Here is a 19,468-nt window from a genome sequence, read left to right on the forward strand (position 1 = left end):
AATTACTATAAACGCAGTCAGATTTTTTCTATTAAGGGTTCAAGCAATGAGTCCAAGTAAGCAAGCACACAGAGACGCTGCAGAAAGAGGCAGGAACAGTTGTGACAGGACCTGTGATAATGCAAGTGAGTGACTTGCAGAAACCTCCTTTCCTGTTGTACTTGTATCGATTTCACTTTTATTGTATTTTATTACAAAGTGTGTGGAGAAGTTGTATTTTGTTCTTTTTTTGCAGTTTTGGCCAATTAAAATTATAATACCTCCGTATTGTGTGAAATATTAGTATTACCAATCCACCAATTGCTGCCATGCTGTTGACACAGTGCTTTAAGAAAAAACATTATACACTTTTTTACCATCCATCATTTTGTGTTTTTGGCCTCACCTCCGGACTCTTAACTTCTACAAGGCAGATGCTTTCAAACACGGCATGTGATCTAATTTAGATGTTAGAGCCTCTCATTTTTATGTAACCGCATCTCATCGCACGCCGATTAAAACCCTGATGTTGATGGTTATTTATGGTTCAGAAGTGGTCCAATGCTGCAAACCTTTTAGGTTTAATGATAAGTTGAACCAGTCACACAGACACTGCACCTCGGTGGGTTAATTGTAAATCATTTTACGCTGATAGCTTGGAATGGTAGAAGCCGATGATAATGTATTTAGCTGACAGTGATAATTGATGAATCAAACCTGATCCCCTCCAGGTCAAGTGGGGGCTGGGAAAAAGTTTTATGAAACAGGCAATGATGCATGACTTGCACATGTGACAGAAAGTAATTAAGCTTTCATTACAAGAAGTCGCTCATCTCTACACACTATTACTGCCCTCCAAAGATGTTCCTCTCCTGTGCTCCAAATTAACAGTCCCGCTCAATGTAAATGGCTGTGCACGACCCTCCTGCCACCGCAGCCTGTTTCTCACACGGTAACATCACCAATAATGATGCATCATTATGCAGGGGAGGCTGGCATTTTCCTCTCATTATCTAACAAGTTGCCGCTTCCCCATCAACTCAGAATACACCCCCTGTGTGAATTCTATTATAATCCTCCTCTTCTTCAGCCCTGTGGCAGTGTGAAGAGGATCAACAAACCTCCTTATGAAGCACTTCAACATGTCGCGCTGTCGACCACAGTTACGCCTCCGATGCACCGCATTTCTGTGAGACAGCTGAAACAAAAGAAGAAAAATAAGCAAGGATGTATTGTGCACGCAAAATGCAAACACGTGTTTCCTCTGTGACACGGCTGTGTCTTTTTTATATACTCCCCCCAAAAGTGGGGTTTTCTTCCATTCGCTGCCTCCCGTCTCCCTCGCTCCCATAGCATCGTCATGAATTATGCATTCATATTCAAAATGTTTGGATCCAGAGTCAACACATAGAACCACTGGAGAAGCCCGCGTCCTTTGCAAATCCCAAAGGTAAAACCTCTTTATTCCAGCTTCCAGATCCTTTCATCCATGGTGCTCTTTATCATTTATGACATAAGTTAAAGCCGTATGATAAACTCAATTACAGCAGGTCGCGATGAATCACGCAGGCTTTCGTCTTCACTGATCATGAAGCAAAGAAAGGAAAACAGAACTAAAAGCAGCTTCCCTTGTTCCCACACAGAATTAAGTCAATTATGTTTTTTCCTAATGCATCATAACATAATCACTGTTACAATCTTTAAAGAAATAATGAAATGTGGCGTCACGTAAGTAGGTTGTGTTCCTGTGAGCGTACAGCTGGCTGAGTGGCTTGAGAGTCAACAGGATTGGAAACAGAGCACGTTGAGGGATGATGGGAAGCATACAGCCAGAGGGCTTCTCTTACAGCTGCAGGAAGTGGAAATCTTACAACAGAAAAGTACGTTACAGTTCATCTGCTCCAGTCCAAATCAGTTTCTAGACTTTGTTTGTTACAGAACCAAAAATGCATTATGATGAATCACATGGCAACAGCCACTCTGTTTATTGGTCAGATGTGTCTGGGCGAGATAATAGGGTCCTGTGTTCCGGACAAATGCACGTCTACTATTTTTTATTTTTTTTTGGCACATATATTTTCTTTCTTTCTTTTCCTGCTCTGCTGCATAAAAAATGCAAAGAACATAAAGTCACAGGAGACATTTAGGTCAAACATAAGAGTTCCCCAATTACTCGGGTCAGATCAGGAACTTTTGCAAGAAGTGGTCCTGGTCTGTTGGTGTGTGTTGTATGTCAAGAGCAACAGCAGTTTTCACATCTGCAAGAAGGCAAACGCTTCAGGGTTCAATTCGGCCAAACTAAACTAGGAAAGTACAAAAGCATCACGAGAGCGCCATCTATGTGTGAGTGCAAACATAGCCTAGTTTGAACCTACAGTACTGTATCTTCTACCTTCGGATGAAGTTTTTATTCTAAGAGCTGCACTAATTTTTTTCAAGTCATTTATTGTTTTTATTCGTTATGACGCCCATTTAATGTTAAATATTATCCAAACCACTAAGAAGCTTGTTTGTGTTTTATGAGAATAGGCAATGACTACTTTTGTCTTTTTATGTCATTATACTTCACATTTAGCTAGGATGCATTTACTGTCTCTCACATATTTCAATGCCGCTCACTTTGAATGGTTATTGTGCCTTTATATTGTATTTTGTATTCAGTATTATGTATATTGTATATATACATACATGTATATTGTGTCAAGTGTATTCCTGTTATTGTATAATGACTTTGGTTGGAAATGAGCCAGCTGCGAGATGTGGTCTTTATATTTCTTGTTAATACTTAGTCTAATCTGTCGGTACACACACTTTTTTTAATCAGACTTAACTAAATTAAACAGTGCTAATGTAGGTTTAAATCACACACTGAGCTCTTACAGGTGTGAGATCATCCTTGGCACTTTAAAAGGCTTTAACCACTCAATATCACAAAAACCTCATTTATTTGTAGACTATAATTATAACCTAATCAGAATTCGAATCCTCGTCATATTCAACAGGAATTGAAAATTTTATTTCTGCGACAATATTTGAAGATTTCGTGTGGACTTTACACCCTTAATTAAGAGACAACCGACATGCAACGGGTGCAACAGACTACTAATGGCACGCTGGGCAGAGCCAAGGGGCAGAGCAACGACTGAGGCTGAAGAGTCCAAAACTGAAAATCAATATATAAAAACTATGTCTGAAAGACAAAATATTGGCTGTAAAAGTAAATCAATAATTTCTAAATTTAATAAAAATTTCTGGGGCAGACCTTCGATCACAGCGAAATATAGAAAAAGGAGGTACCCACAAACTAAATTCAGAATGATGTATTTGCTTCTCTAAATGCAGCTTCCCCAGAAATGCGGTCGAAAATTCCCACTTCCAGAGACAAGAACGCGATGGACATCCAACATTCAAACTACAAAGGCATCCTGTCAATGTGTTGGAGGTGATGAAGCAGATGAGATTTTACACTTGCAGATCTCTATGATAAACAGTGTGCCACCCTCATCATGAAAAGAAACACGGCAGGCTGCACATTTTTAAAGCAAAATCAATACTATCTTCATTCTTTGTGAAGCAGCAACAAAGTGATTTATGTCCATATCATTAGAGAAAATTCTTGCACCATCTGAAGTGTTGTTCAAGGCGATATATTCAGTTCAGTGGACACAGTAGCCTTGGATGATGGATGGCAATGAGAGCGGAGAAAGACGTAGTAAATGTTGTACCAAATCCATGTGTTCAATCGTATTTTTTCAGCTGAAATATCAAGGTACAACTGTGCACAAATCCATCAGCTCAAATTGGAAGTGACAGATTCTTTGAATACATCACTACAATTCATGTGTGCCATATTTGATCCCCCCCCCCACTTTTATTGATGTAAATAAAGCTTCATCTGCTGTAACATGACACTCTTGCCTTTTAGGAATTGTAGTTATTTTGCTTTAAGTCTTAAAGCACTCCACTAAGCGTGCGCCCTGAGCCTCAGTCTGCTAATATGTGCAAATAAAGACAGTAAATTATCATAATACCATGTTTCTGGCTGTGGCTGGAAGGACATAGAATCATGCACAGATACAAAAATAATGATGCCAACATCACTGTTGCATGAAAGGTCTCCAAGGATGTGACCTGTAGATGTTTTTTTTCCCCTCAGTATTCTTGGAATTGCTTCACCGAACAGATTAAAGTATAAATAACAAAATATTCATAACAATCTTTTTATTCTGTGCTGCTTGCTTCTGAGTTTAGGATATTGAAGTTAAGCTATTTTTATTCCCTGTTTCAAGCCGATGTGGCAACCAGCTGTCCTCACTGTACCATGGACTCAGCCGAGGGAACCAGACATTCAACAATTAGGGCTGTAGTGATACACTGATCTCACGATACGATACACGATATTTGTATCACGATACGATATATATCACGATATTCAGCTCACGATACAATTTGATACACTTACATCTTTTTCTGAAAGATTTTAAAGTGATTTTGGTGACATCTTGTGAGTGTTCCACTGACTTGGATTGAATGAACTGAACTGAAAGCATCAATTACACAACATATGGCTCTGACTGGCAGCTTGCAAATGCTGGACAAAATGAATCGAAGATGTGGTGAGAAGATCAGTTTCATTTATTGAAACTGAGAGCAAATTGTAGCTTTCAAGCTTTTGAAAAGTAAAGTGAACAATGGAGAGTTAAAGTGCAGCAAGTGGCCTTTCCTTGGCAGCTTTTTTAGCTTGATACTTAACATATGAGGTAGCCACTAGCCAGTATAGCCACCAGGTTAACTAAATATAAACCATGGCAGCCAATAATTCAGTTCGTGGGTGACTGTAGCATAGAGGGGCTCCATCGCGTTCACCATGCGCCTAAAGCCGGTGTTTTCCACCACCGAATAAGGTCTCAAATCCTGACAGATAAAGTAGGCAATGGACTCCACAATTTACTCCGACCTCGGTGAAGAAGATGGGAACGTGGCAACCACCGCCGTCACTGTCCAGCGTGGTTTGTTTCGGGTCGTGCCGCAGCTTCTTTGGCTCGGTCTCAGTTAGCATTTCCTTGTCCAGGTGATGGCGTTTTAGGTGGGCTCGCAGGTTGGTGGTATTTCCAGAGTACTTAACGTTTGTGTGACATAGTTTGCAAACCGCCATACTTTTGTGTAAATCGTCGCTTTCCTTTTTGTTTTTGAACCCAAAATGCTCCCACACATCTGCGTTTAAGCATGCAGGCGCTGGACTTACACTCACTGCCATTCTCCTGAATCTCTCAGCTCTAACCGGATGAGAAAGGCGACGGCATCTGGGTAACTAGAAATGCTCTACAGCGACACTAGCAGCGAGCAGACTGAATTGCTCTTCCTGCAAAGTGCGGGACACGGGGGGATTGAATGGGGCTTAATGTATTGATACTGACGGCTGAAAAATCGATTCTCTCTGGAGAAACAAAATATCGATATACTGTATATCGCAGAATCGATAACTTTTCTCAGCCCCATCAACAATACTAACTTACTCCTGGGTTTTAGGGCTCATTCCTCTGCAACTTCACTCTGAACTGATCAAGCACAAGTATTTTTTCTTATTTTTTAAAAATCAAATCATGGTCATGACCTTGTTGGAGCAGTGCTAATGCAGCATACTTTTCAAATGTACTCAGTTTTACATGGATTTTTTTTTTTAACATATTTAAAATTGTATGATCTTATTTCATGTCCTGTTGTGGATCAAATGATTCCCAATTGAATTGTTGCTGAATTGTTGTTGTTGCTTACAGCTTTAGCTGAAATGTATCAATAATTATTGAATTATAACATTCTAAAAGCTGTGTTAGCATTTAGCTCACAGCAACACAGTGTATACTTCTACCAGTGTGATACTCACTAGATATGAATAATTCCTCTTTGGCAGAGCTCAACTAGCTGTTTAGCTAATTAGATGTTGAGTTACGTTTTTTTTTTTTGCTGACTAGCTGTTTCGCTAACTAGCTGTTTAGCTACCTCTAACGACTCCTGTTCTTGGTGATGTTAAACTAAGGTTTGCTAAAATGTTGTTGCTGTATCATCATAGGTCATTTAACAGACAGATATATGAGTGATATAACTAATGCTGGATGTTGAGCTCCTTTTTTATGACACTGAACTTTCTACATCAATATACTCGCGTATCAAAAGACATCTTATCTTTTAATAGCAATTCTAAATGCCTGAGGAAAGAAGCAGCCATAAAGTGCTGAAACCTCAAGCTAAAGAGAATAAACATTCAATTAACCCTAGAATATGAACGTGGGGTGATTTCCACCCACATGATTCTTGTCATGTCATTTTATAGGGCCCCCATGGTAGCTTTTTTTTCATTTTGTGACATTGCATATTGGGAAATTAAAGAAGAGTACTTCAATTTGGCAAACACTGTTGTACTTTAACATATTTTGATGAAAACTATATTTTATCAGGAATATTATATCGAGTAAAATATACCCGACGTTAGTGATGGTGTTACTAATTTTAACGTTAGTGTTAAAGGGTTAAACTACGTTTAATGCTACATTGGTTTACATTTTCACATTAAGAAACTGATGTGTATAAACATGATAATGTGTAATGCAGTTTTCAATAGGAACCATAAGCAAAATTAAAAATTTTAGAGTCAAGAGCAAGCAGCACGGTGGTGCAGTGGTCAGCACTGTCGCCTCACAGCAAGAAGGTTCTTGGTTCAGTCCCGGCTCCAGCATGGGATCTTTCTGTGTGGAGTCTGCATGTTCTCCCTGTTCCTGTGTGGGTTCTCTCTGGTACTCCAGCTTCCTCCCACAGTCCAAAGACATCAAGAGGGGACGAGGCTGATTGATACTCTAAATTGACCGTAGGTGTGAATGTGAGTGTGAATGGTTGTCTGTCTCTATGTGTTGGCCCTGTGATGGACTGGCGGCCCGTCCAGGGGGAACCCTGCCTCTCGCCCGAAGGCTGCTGGGATAGGCTCCAGCCCCCCGCGACCCTTAACAGGATAAGGGGAAGAAAATGGATGGATGGATGGAGTGTAGTATGGGTCCTATTTTATTGGTATATTAATGTGCTGTTTGTCATTCTTTTTGGTTTTAACACTCCTCATTATGAATATTATGTTTATCATGTCTCTACACAACTTTGTCACTGTGCTTTAAAAAGTCCTACGTAAATAAATGTTACTTAGTCAGTGCTTACTTACTTGTTTTCTGTCAACAAAAAAGTGAATGGGGACTTTCTAAAAGGTATACCTCTGCTGTGTACCTTTCTCCAAACAAATCTTTGAAATATCTATATGTGAAAGGTTCAAAAAAACCTTGTTGCAATGTTCTGACTCAACAGAGGAAAATCTATTTCCATCACATACTTCTCAAAAGGGAGGAGGCTATAGAACTACTGCCAAGAGGGAAAACATGCAGAACACAACAACAGCCTGCCTTTTATCAAATGCCAAAGCTTGGGTTTCAGAGAAATGTGGTTTTATGTCAGGCTGCTGGTTTGTTTAGCCTAAAGAAAGCAGAAGTGTAACAGGCACCTCATTGCATCCTTGTTTATTGCAGAGAATTTTGGACAGGCTAGATGCAACAATGTGCCTTTTTCTCCTTTTCAGCAATCTATAAACACTTCTTTGCTCTCATGCATGGATTTGTGTCCCCTGCCTGACTGAACTGAAACATCATTTGTACTCAAAATTACTCACAGCCATTTGTTTTCAGTCGGCAATCTGGCTGCGCTTCTGGCTCGCCCACAGGAAGGACAGACTAAAACGTACTAATCTAAGATCCTCCGGAGACACTGCGCCTCAGAGACCTGGCATATGCTGCATTAATTAGAATCTACTGTATTATTATAAAATGCTTGTGTGTGTATTTCTTCCGTCTTTTTTGTTGTTTTTTTTTTGTTTTTAATAACTGCCTTCATAACTTGTGAATCTGCAAAAACAGATTTACGAGCCAAAAATATTTACTCAAAAGAATGAAATGTCAGGCATTTAAATAAGTTGCACAACTGAAATACCTTTAAAGGTCAAGGAGATTAGTTATGGGTGAATGACTGAGACAAAAGTCCATTTACCATTTTTCCCATCAACTGTACATCCACCTGACTTGGTGTGTGTGTTATATTAAATCATATTATATCTCAGTATATTATCAATCATTGGCTTTCTTTGTCTTTTTTTTTTCCTTACAGATAAATCATGACGAGGAGACAAAAGAAAACAAGAGAAAGATGCAACAGGTGGAGCTCCCTGGTGGCCGGGCCTTGTAAGTCTTAGGTTCAGGAGCAGCCCCATTATTAGTGCCTTGTTAAAAACTCCTGTTTCATGACTCATTTCTGTTGTATTTCTGAGTTGTGTTGTAATTTCTATTCTGGTATTTCCATGGCTTTCAACATCAGCAGCATTTTTCCACATCTATCAAATATTTAAATAATATTGGATATTTTATTTGTTTAATGCGGTTTTGCCAATTTGCATAGTTTTCACAGTTCCAGTTGCTTTAAGATAACTCCCTGAGCGGTACGTGGATGTGTTCCCTATATTTCTCATATTATTTTTAATTCCTCTTGTGCCCCAGCAGCAAAACAAACACACAAACAAACACAAATGAATGCCAGAACACAACTGCCAAATAGTACTGTTTCAATACTGTCACTTACAACAATCCTGTTGCTGCAGTTTACTTTGACTCCTGCTGAAATAGCACACTTATACAGCCGGTCACATCCACTCTACCTCAGAGAGAATGCAGGTTTTAAGCAGGTCGACTGCTGGCTTCACCTTTCACTGCTTGTTTTATAAAGCTGGTAACATAGTGTTGAACACCTCCAACTTTTGAAAAGAAAAAGAAAAGAAAGTAGAGCTCAGGCGCTTTCCCTGCACTGTTGAGCTGTACAAAAATCTAGAACTTCACACTGAGGTAAAAACTGCGAGCTAGAAATTTCATCATTTATTCCAGTTCAAATAAAACCAACTGAGGGATGGCTGAGTGTGCGACTCACTTCATAATTTGAGTAGAAGAAACATATTTGTTTGGAACTCTATGCATTATGATCACTGCAGTATCGGTACCAACAATAAATGTCTCCCGACAAAGACATCTTTTCAATACAATATCTACTCATTAAAAACTCCAAATGCCTCCTACAGTGACAAAAGCAGTGCAGGCTTCACTATCAGTATTCTGTATCTAATCTCTTCACTCTACTGCGGCTCAGTTGCATCCTTCTGGGGGTAATCACTGCAAAATTAAACATTAAGGTTTAATAAGTACTAGACAGGCCCATCCTCAACAAGAATACATCTCAACAGCTAATATGATCATCTTACAGCGCCCCCCCCCTTCCCCCCAACAATGGAAATTTGGAAATTCTGGTAAATGTCAGATGTGCTGGTAGCAATGTAGAGGGCAGTCAATAAGATTGCTCAGACAAGCAAGGAACCTAAAAACTACACACAGTGAAACCCTGTATTATCATGTCCTTAGCCATAAGTGTGTGTGTGTGTGTGTGTGTGTGTGTGTGTGTGTGTGTGTGTGTGTGTGTGTGTGTGTATGACTATGTGAAGCAGATGTTCATGTAAGGGTTAATTATCATTAGAAAGGTCAAGAGGGAAGTGTTCTGCTCCTCTTTCCGGACTAAGTGTTCTCAGGGGGTTACTCCAGAAATCCTAAAGAGTGTGACGAAGGAAAAGGGGGCTGGTACACTTCAATAGCAAACGACTATAGTGTTAAACTTGACGTCATCGACAGCACCATAATCCTCAGCTGCCCTTCAAGCTAGTAATGTTTACTGATTATACAAGAAATTATTTGGAGTCCTTGGAAAAAAAAAAAAAGCCTTTAACTCCGAAGCCATTACAATCACAATAAACTATCCTCTATCTGTGTTTTGAAACATTGCCCTTCTAAAGAGCAATTACAGGGAGAAATGAAGAGCTGATGTACTCTTTTTGAATACAGAGGATGCACCTCAGAAAGGATTTGGGTGTTTCAACACTTGGATAACAATTAACATTCATCTTTCAGGATGCCTCTGTCAGATATCATTAAGAGGACATTTATGAGAAAAGATGCTTCAAAAAAACAAACAGGGACATTACATGTGTACAGCGTGCTCATTCAGCCTTTGTTTATTTAGAATTTTTCTTGATATAAAGTGATGCACGCTGATATGCCAATGTAACGTATCAAGCAATAATTGGTTTTTACATATCAGTGAAAAAGTGTTTTTTAAATTTCAAGTAGCCGTGACTGCTACTGGTATATCTGGAGCAGTCTGCGGTTTCATGTGGCAGGCTGTACTCAGACTGCAACCCAGTCCTTTCCTTCAATAGCAGACAGAAAAATCTGCCACAGCTAAAAGCAACGGGGTGCAAATCTGCTTTTCCAACACATCACCTTCAGCAATGTGTACCAATAAGCTCTAGAGAACCATCCATTCTTTGCAATGGGCACACTGACATCATTCAAATAATTCAAAGGTGTGAATTGATTTCAGAATTCAAACCTTGACCTCAGAATGACACAAAAGATGTTGGTTAAAAAGAAACAGAGGGACGTGGACACAGAGAGGGATAAGAGTAGAGAGGGACTGAGGCCGAGAGAGACACGGGAAGAGACAGAGATTGATAGACAGTTTGTCATAGACTGAGAAAGAGAGAGATAGAAGCAGACGGACAGACAGACAGACAGGGGGACGGGGGACCAGATACACAACAACAAACAGAAACAGCAGCAGCAGCAGCAGCAGCAATAATCTTAAAATACAACTAGCAATAGTAACATCTACAAACTACCATAAACTACACACTCCAGCATAATGCGAGCAAGTATCAGTATTAGCAAATTTCTAGTACAGTAGTACAAATGCAACGCTGATATTGACATAATAATAATAATGATAATAATAATGTGAATTCTGAGGCAGAATCGGTGTCTTAATCTCACAGAGGTATTTTTACCATCCTGCATCACTTTATTGCCACTCTAGAATACCACACAATGCCACAGCCACAAATATCTAGCGTGCAGCTAACAGTTACTGGATAACAACAGGAGAACTGCCCTAAAATGTCAACTTATTTATGACACAAAGCTAATTCCATACCTCCTTCTCCCCTTCGCTAATGTATACAGTAGCTCAGACCTGAAGATTGCTTGCATCACCATATGACTCGGTAACCTCATGGGCAAACAGGGCTGTGGTAATGAGGAAGCTGTAGCAGGTTAAATACACATTCTCTCCAGTATATTAGCCCCACAGCTGTGCTCATTACAGTCTAGCAGCACAAACGCACCCTCCAACTGGCTCCTTGGTCCGACCTACTTGAAGACTTCCTGCACTCTGACTCTATACAAACTATTTCTACAAATATACTGAAACAATCAAATCAGTGCAGTTACTGATTAAATAAAGAATCCACCACCCATATACATCTGTATCTCTATCTATCTATCTATCTATCTATCTATCTATATATATATATATATATATATATATATATATATATATATAGATAGATAGATAGATAGATAGATAGATATAGTGGCACGATGGTGCAGTGGTCAGCACTGTCACCTCACAGCAAGAAGGTTCTGGCTTCAAGCTTGGGCACGAGATCTTTCTGTGTGAGTCTGCATGTTCTCCCTGTTCCTGTGTGGGTTCTCTCTGGTACTCCAGCTTCCTCCCACAGTCCAAAGTCATGCAAATGGTGACTAGGTTAAATTGACCGTAGGCGTGGGTGAACCCCGCCTCCCCCCTGAAGGCTGCTGGGATAGAATCCAGCCCCACTGCAAGCCTTAACAGGATAAGTGGTAGAAAATGGATGGATGGATATATGTGTGTGTGTGTGTGTATATATATACGTGTGTGTCTGTGCGTGTATAATTTATACATGTATACGCTGCTTCATTGATTATTGTAATGTAAATGTACTAAATACTGCTGAGATATCAAGACGCCTGGCCGATGTGTGAGAGTTTCGTGATTAAAGTGTCCTCCATTTCTTATTCTTCCATTTACAGAGAGAGATTCCTGACAGGACACATTACGATCGACCCCCATATAATCATCGATGTCAGCCTGCAACATATGACGAGTTACCGAAAATCAATTTTCAATTAAACCTTTAGCCCTGCAATTGCTTCTTCTTTTTCAGTCCAGATAGAAAAAGACATACCTGACACTATTTTTCTTTGATGAAATAAAGAATGAAATGTGTTATGAAATGTTGTAACAGACAAATTTGAGGGAAACCTGAAAAATCTGAACATAAAATACAGAAGTCATGCTCTCACCAAGATCATGGTCTTGAATGAAGACAGGGAGTCCACACTTGTAGGTATTGAAACACATTAGTATCCCAGACTAACTCTCTCCTCCTGAGGTTTATGCTGACGGTTTCCAAAAGATTAAACTGCTGACCTCTAAAGTGTTGACCACAGAGGTAGCGAGTGATTTAGTGTGCAATGCTAAACAAAACATAAACAACAGAGGAAAAACTCACTTTATTACCCCAAACTAACTGTACAAAAGTTGCCTGGTGGCTGTGCTCTACTAAAACTTGCAAAAAGCAGTATTCATCACATCATTAGGAAAGAACTAGTATCACATATTTAGTCCTCATACTGGTTATTTGGGTATCATCTGAGTACTTGGTCACTGTCCCATCATTGCCATGGAATGTACAGTAGAAAGATGATCCTCATGTCAGTACTCAACCACACCTCTCCACACGCCTTGGTAAGGGTCTGAACTTCAGCAGGTGTGGGTCAGCACGTCCTCCATGCAGGGAGCCCTGAGCCAGCAGTGCTCTCATGCTAATGGTTGCACTGTTGTGGAAACTAGAATCGCTATATTGCAGCTGTGTACGATGTCTGCCCGTCACTGTGCCCTTGACCTTTGACCACCAAAATTGGTTTCAGTTTATCCTTCAGTCCCCGTGGACATCTTGCAAATTTGGAGAAATTCCCTCGGATTAACTTCCCCCGCACATGAATTTATTAAACCAGAGGGTGCGGGAGAAGAAAAGGCTTTCTGACAGCAAAGCAGCGAAAACGTTACAAATGTACCATACAACTGAAAGGATATGAATGATTTTAGGTGGGTGTTTATTCTTCTGTTCCCCATCCACAGTGGTGCAATGCTGATCTCTACACATCTGCAGCTGTCCGAAGCTCTGCACAGAGGACTCGCCGACCTACATTTACTGGAGGTAGTGAAGTTATTTCACTGGCAATTTCAAGCTTGACTTAAATGTTGTTTCCCAAACTTTGAAGAGCAAAATGCAACAAATAAAAACATCAATTATTATAATTAAATTGAGTTGTTTTTTTTTTAAAGCATGTGCAGTCGGGACACATGTTCCTTCACGTGTACTACGTGGATATAAAAACAGAATTACAGTAAATGATGAGTAGATCAGCTCTGTCACGTCAGTGTCAGGACATCAGCACATCCCTTCATTTGCCTCTAAATCCACATCTGTGGTGTTTTTAAGAGCGCTGGGTGAGAGAGGTGAGACTTGACTCTTAAACTGGACTTGTGATTTGACTCCCTAATGTCGAGATCTCAACACATTCAAGTCTCAGGGTTTGATGTGGTTTAACCTTGAAATACATCAGCAATCAGACCGTGCAAAGTCACCTTTCATATAACTGAAACTGTGCCTTACCAAAAATGAAGTTCAAATGAATTATTATTATTATTATTATTATTATTATTTATGGCCATCGGTAGAACCTGACATATAAGTGTTAAATTATGGATTTCTATCTTTAAAACCACTGATGGTTGATTTGAAAAAGAATCTTTAGAATCTTTAAAGGAAACTAGAGGATACCTGAGATAAATGCTTGTGCAAGTTTCCATCACTCCTTTTTCTTGCCATGGCTACTTGTTGTTTTTCCTATTGAACAGCTTTCATCAATCATTCCAGAGAGAAATAAGACATAGGCAAACCTTTTTACATTTTAATGTGCTGAGTATGATAACGATGCCTTTAATAAATAACTATTTGATCTCTCAAAGTAGTTTTTTGGCTTATGGGAATGGCTTTTCATAACACTGCTTGCAGGTCGGGTAATTGTGCCCTGCAATATCTGCAAAGCAAGATTTGACTGAAAAAAAAAAAACCCAATTCACAAAAGCTGCCTTGAGCTACAAGTAAAATAAATCCACACTTCTGTCTGCGTTAGATTCTTCCATCTAATCCAGGCAAATATTACCCACATTCAGCTTTCAATAGCTTCTAGACAGAGTATTTAATCAAGAGCTGATACTGGTACAAATGGACCACAGACACCATGTATCTATATCTTGCCCCGTCGTATGCCTCCATCATGTCCTGATTCCTGTTCAGTGCTTCTCTGATTCTTGAGCAATATAAAGTAACGCTATTATTGAGTGAAGGAAAGAGTGAACTTTATCAAAAAAATGCTAGGGTTTTATTTTATATTCAAACCCACGTGATGTCACACAATTGTTTTATATTAGCCAGTAGCCGCTACCTTTACATTAGCTTCATTTATGATAAATGTTTCAGTGCAACCGTCCTTCCAACGAGTCAAGTGGAGCAGGTGAAGAAGACGCTGTTGGTATCAATACTAATGCAAATCAGTATCCATTACAATTTGTTAGTACTGAATTACACCTTAGAATCTATATTTTTGGGAACCTAAGCAGCACAAACCCCACAGAGAAGGGCTTATGACTCCACTCTCATGTTGGCGTGAAAGAAAGAAATCCCGTGGAGCGGAAGAGGAAGGCAGGACAGGAGGTGTCTGGTAGTTTGATTTAATCCTGTTTTCTGATAAAACATGTCTACCTGGAGTTATTCAGTCTCAAATCTAACTGGCTCAGGACTGAACAGATGTTGCCAAGCAAGTTGCTGAGAGTTTGACCTTTTCTCTCCTGTGATAGAGAATTCTGCCTCAATAGCAGGTTGTGCTCTTACAGGAACTCAGGGTTTGATTTTAGTGCGCTCAACTGCATCACATCACATGTAGAAGTAACTTTGGGAAGCCACAAAAGTCTGCTGGCTTCTTTGGATCTATTTACAAATGTATTGCTGTCACAAATCATGTCTGCCTCTGACTTGTGGGGAGCTGCTGCTCGATATGATCAGGCTGCCAGTACGACACAGAAATGAGCCAAAGTTAATTGCCAAGTAGCCTCTCAGATTTTACAGTCTGCAACTGTTTGGGATGAAAGTGGCCCTGACTGAACTCTAATTATTGAGTTGATAAGGACAAGAAGTTTAAAGGAAGCAAAAGAATCAATGAAAGCTTCCCAAGAAGTCTCCACAGGCACACACAGGGAAGATTGCTCCAGGAATGCTCAGGGGAGAGATCAATTGGTGGGATTTCCGAGATTCAGCTCAAAGCTGTTTTTCACACCTGCGGTGCTTTTACATATCTGGATGCAGGACACTCATCAAACAAAGCGCAAGTGAGAAACGATGAGCTTTAAGCGCATTAGACTCTATGTTGCAGGACTGCTGTGGTTCCCCTGCGAAGTACATGCACCGCAGTCCTCACCCAGGCAGTAATTGGCTGGTATTTTGAGGAATATCAGTCTCAGGCGAGCTGTGCATCGGTCTGTTCAAGGTGCTGGTATGGTGTCACCTTCACAGGCTGTCCCACGGCTCAGTGCTGCAGAGAGGAGAGGGAGGATCTGGCGAAGGGGATTCAGCAAACCTCGTTGGTCATGGAGCAGGGCACAGCATGGCGGCTTGGCTTAATCACGTTGACAGTAACATCATTACAGAAACTGTAACGCATGGTGTAGTTCCTAATGTATAAAGAAAATGAATCCATGTTTTGTACAGCCATCTGAAAACTCCTGTTCTCTCCCATCAGGCTCTGCTCTACATTCTTGCGGGCAGATTTGTTTTGCTTGCCATTTTGGCACGCTGGGCCCTGGATGACACAGCTATAAATATGGATAAGGCAAGACAGCGGCTCCATTTGCAATGCTAATGCAGGTTTTTAAGACACAAATGTCCCTAACTTGAAGTCAAGAGAAAGAACCCGACACGTCCCTGTTGGTTAGATACAATAATGATGGCGGCTTTAACATTTCTTTAGATGAAATGTTGCACGAATAAAACAATAAATGACTGCGCTTGGTGAAAAGCTGTGAAGACGCTTAAACACTTAAGAATGTTGTCACTGCCTGGTAACCTTTGTCTGCATCCAGATTTTTATACCTTCTGAACACAATAACTGTCAAGCTGTGACAAAATTTTGACCTCAAATAAAAATAAATTAAAATACCAAGTTAAGAAAATGGAACTAAAACAACTGCTCATCATAATGATAAACAGAGACAGCTGCATGTATTTATAGATTATGATTGGGTGTATGTTACACAGAGTTGGCTTAATATGAGTGACAGGTATGATAAGTTGAATAAGATTTACTTCATCCTGCTGCTTTTTTTTCCATAGTGTTAATTGTTTTATTCACACACACACACACACACACACACACACACACACACACACACACACACACACACACACACACACACACAAATGATATAAATGACTTGTTGCTCTTTAGATTTTTGTTTTTGTGTTTATCGTTTTTTCCAACAGATTTTCATTTATTCACCTCAGCTCAAAATAATTTATACTCTAACTGGCCTTATTGTACTTTATTGATGTGAATTATTCCTTGTCATGACATCGTTTTTCATAACCTCTTGATTCTGAGTGCAAAACGTGCTCAAAAAAGTTTGCTCATGTTTTTTTTAATGTATTGTTGGCAAATTACCATTCTGGAATAATCAAAATAATCGACTAGTAAGAGTGTTTAGCAGATCTGAAGCATGTCCAAATTCGTAGCTTGAACTCAGTAGCAGATTTGTTAGATTTGTTAAGCAGATTCTGGTACAGCTTGGAAGTTTGTGTTTGTGATTGTAAGCGTGGGTGTTTGTGTGTGTGTGTGTGTGTGTGTGTGTGTGTGTGTGTGTGTGTGTGTGTGTGTGAGATGATTGTTTTTGTGAGCTCTCTTACTGTGATACTGTGTGTACTTGCTCCCAAGTCTCTTACATTCTGTAGGAGATCCTGATCTCCGTAAGATTTCCTTCATACATAAAGCATTAGAAACCAACATTTATCAAAATACGAGCAGATTGTGATTGAGGAGCTCAACTGTCAATGACCTCAAATCTCAAAGAGCCCTTTCTGGTGGTTAGATGCATACGATGATAGCAGCAGCTAAAGCCCTTCTCATCAAATAAACAGATATCTATGTGAAGGTTCTCCTGTACTCTAGTTTCTTGTGTAAAACTCTGTTCTGTTCCCCATCCGGCTGTTATACAAGCCAAGTTCAAAGCAGGGACCGACTCCATTGGATCATTTGTAACATTCATGCATTAAAATGACTAAACACGATTATTTTACATGCAACGTTCAGTGCAAGTTGTAACGGTGTTCAGCATAGTGGTGTATTTCATTTGGTTGACACTCTATGGTGTCATACCTCTATGGACGCTACAACAATTTCTAACGTCATAAAGTTTTTACCACCATCAAAGAGGATTTGGTGGAGTGATGGAACTTAAGTTAACCAAGTTGATTCATAATCAGTTCCACTTTGGAATAGAGATGAAATAATGAGATTATGACACCTTCACGGAAGTATGGACTCTCAAGTTACCTCCTCCTAGACGGTCATGTGATCACCTTCTGCGAAGACGGCATGCACTTGGTGCCATTTGTCAATTAGTTGGATTATGCAAAAACTGTTGCCGCCACATCTCAGGGGGAAATTAGTCATAGCGCCACCTGATGACAACAACAAACTACACGTTTTGTTGTTTTTTGTTCCCATTTTCTCCCCAGTGGGCGACCACGACCGAGCTCTCCTGGTTGTTGCTCCACCCACTCTGGGGATCGACGCAGATTAAAACATGCCTCCGCAGCAGGTGGAGCTGTTGGCTGCATCTCACCAGGGGGATGTAGCGTGTGGGAGGATCACACTGTTCCCCTGCTCCACACACACACACACACACACACACACACACACACACACACACACACACACACACACACACACAATAGACTGGTAAACATGGATGTCTTTGCCTATCTGCCTATTAAAATGCTGCATGAAATCTAATTCTATAGTGTCTTTTCTAACATAAAGCACTACAAAGTTGACCTCATTTACACACGCACACACCCACATTGACACACTGATGGTGGAGGCTACCATGCAGTGCTCCAACCAGCTCATCAGGGGCAATTAGGGGGTTCGGTGTCTTGTTCAAGGACACTTTGACATGTTCTCTGGAGGAGTCGGGATCGTACCAGCACTCTCTAATTACTAGATGAACACTCTAACTCCTGACCTACGCTGTTACTGTTTGAACAGCTCCAGGGATGGTAGGCGTCCTGAGCCTCTCCAACCTTTATATTGGGGGTCAAGGGCTGAAATGTTAAAGGTTGGGTCAATCAAAACACTTCCAAAAGTCACTTATCTCACTAGCAATCTATCTAACCAGTATCTCATGTCATGATTTGAAGTTTAAGATCACAGTGGGAGTTTAAATTAAGTTTGTTCAGGGTAAAATTCAATTCGTTCCCTGAACATGAGTCCACACTACAACAGTAAACTGACGTTCTTCTTGGTACTACTGATAATACTCCTGTTACTCCATCCAAATTCTCACATGTTGTTCTCCCCCTGCCCAGAGCTCCATGCTGCCCTGAACACACACATTTAGACACTTGTGTGAAATAGTACATATTTAGCTGGGCCATGCAGACATGTCTACACCAGCGGGATTCCAGTGAGAGTTTAAATAAGGGGACATGACTCCAGAGGGACTAGATCCTGCAAAAGGGAGAGCTAATTTACTCCATGACTAAACAAATCATATAGTGCATCTGCTGAACATTGAGAAGAAGGCTTATTATAAATGGTTAATTTAAAAAAAAGGAGAGTTATATTGGAGCTGCTCCCAGCCATTTGTGTCAGTTTTAAGTGTAAGTTGTGAAAGCTGGTGTGGACATGTCTCGATCTATGAAGTGTAGGGATGCAAACATTGACGGTTCTGCATCAATACAGTAACACAACATCAATTATTAACCACCTACATCTTTAATTGTTTTTTTTACTGGCTTTTTCTTGGGTTCATATACTTGGAGGCCGATAAAAGATTTGCTGTATTTGCATCATCGTTTTTGCATACCCCCCCTTGGAGCAGTTTGCTGCCTCTGAACATAAGTTTCGCTAAAACATCCAGAATTGTAGAAGCGGAAAATAAATCACATTTGAGTTGTGTTCACAGACCACTGCAGACTATGAAGTTCCTCAGCTGAGTGAGACCGACTGTCAGTCACAGAGCGTATATGTTCCAAGGATTACAACACAGCTCAGACATGGTAGACTGGAGACACACTTACTGTGCTTGTTCTCCTGGAAACATTCATGAACTAATCTTTTTTGGGGACAAAAAAAAGAAGCTGATCCACAAT

General features: G+C 40.2%; 1 protein-coding gene across 2 annotated transcripts in view; it reads right to left on the reverse strand.

The window, feature by feature from the left end:
• Positions 1-19,468, reverse strand: part of b3galt1b (UDP-Gal:betaGlcNAc beta 1,3-galactosyltransferase, polypeptide 1b) — a 45,210-nt gene that overhangs the window by 19,009 nt on the left and 6,733 nt on the right. Inside the window, exon 2 of one of the 2 annotated variants that reach the window (XM_086220091.1) lies at positions 1,101-1,177. The exons of the other annotated variant lie outside the window; for it this stretch is intronic. The gene's annotated coding sequence lies outside the window, so the exon portion shown is untranslated. The remainder of the gene's footprint in view (positions 1-1,100; positions 1,178-19,468) is intronic. 2 annotated transcript variants of the gene reach the window in all.

Source organism: Aulostomus chinensis, chromosome 12 (genome assembly GCF_037954235.1).
Source record: "Aulostomus chinensis isolate RoL2024-O1b breed Wild chromosome 12, RoL_Achi_v1.0, whole genome shotgun sequence".
Classification (NCBI taxonomy): domain Eukaryota; kingdom Metazoa; phylum Chordata; class Actinopteri; order Syngnathiformes; family Aulostomidae; genus Aulostomus; species Aulostomus chinensis.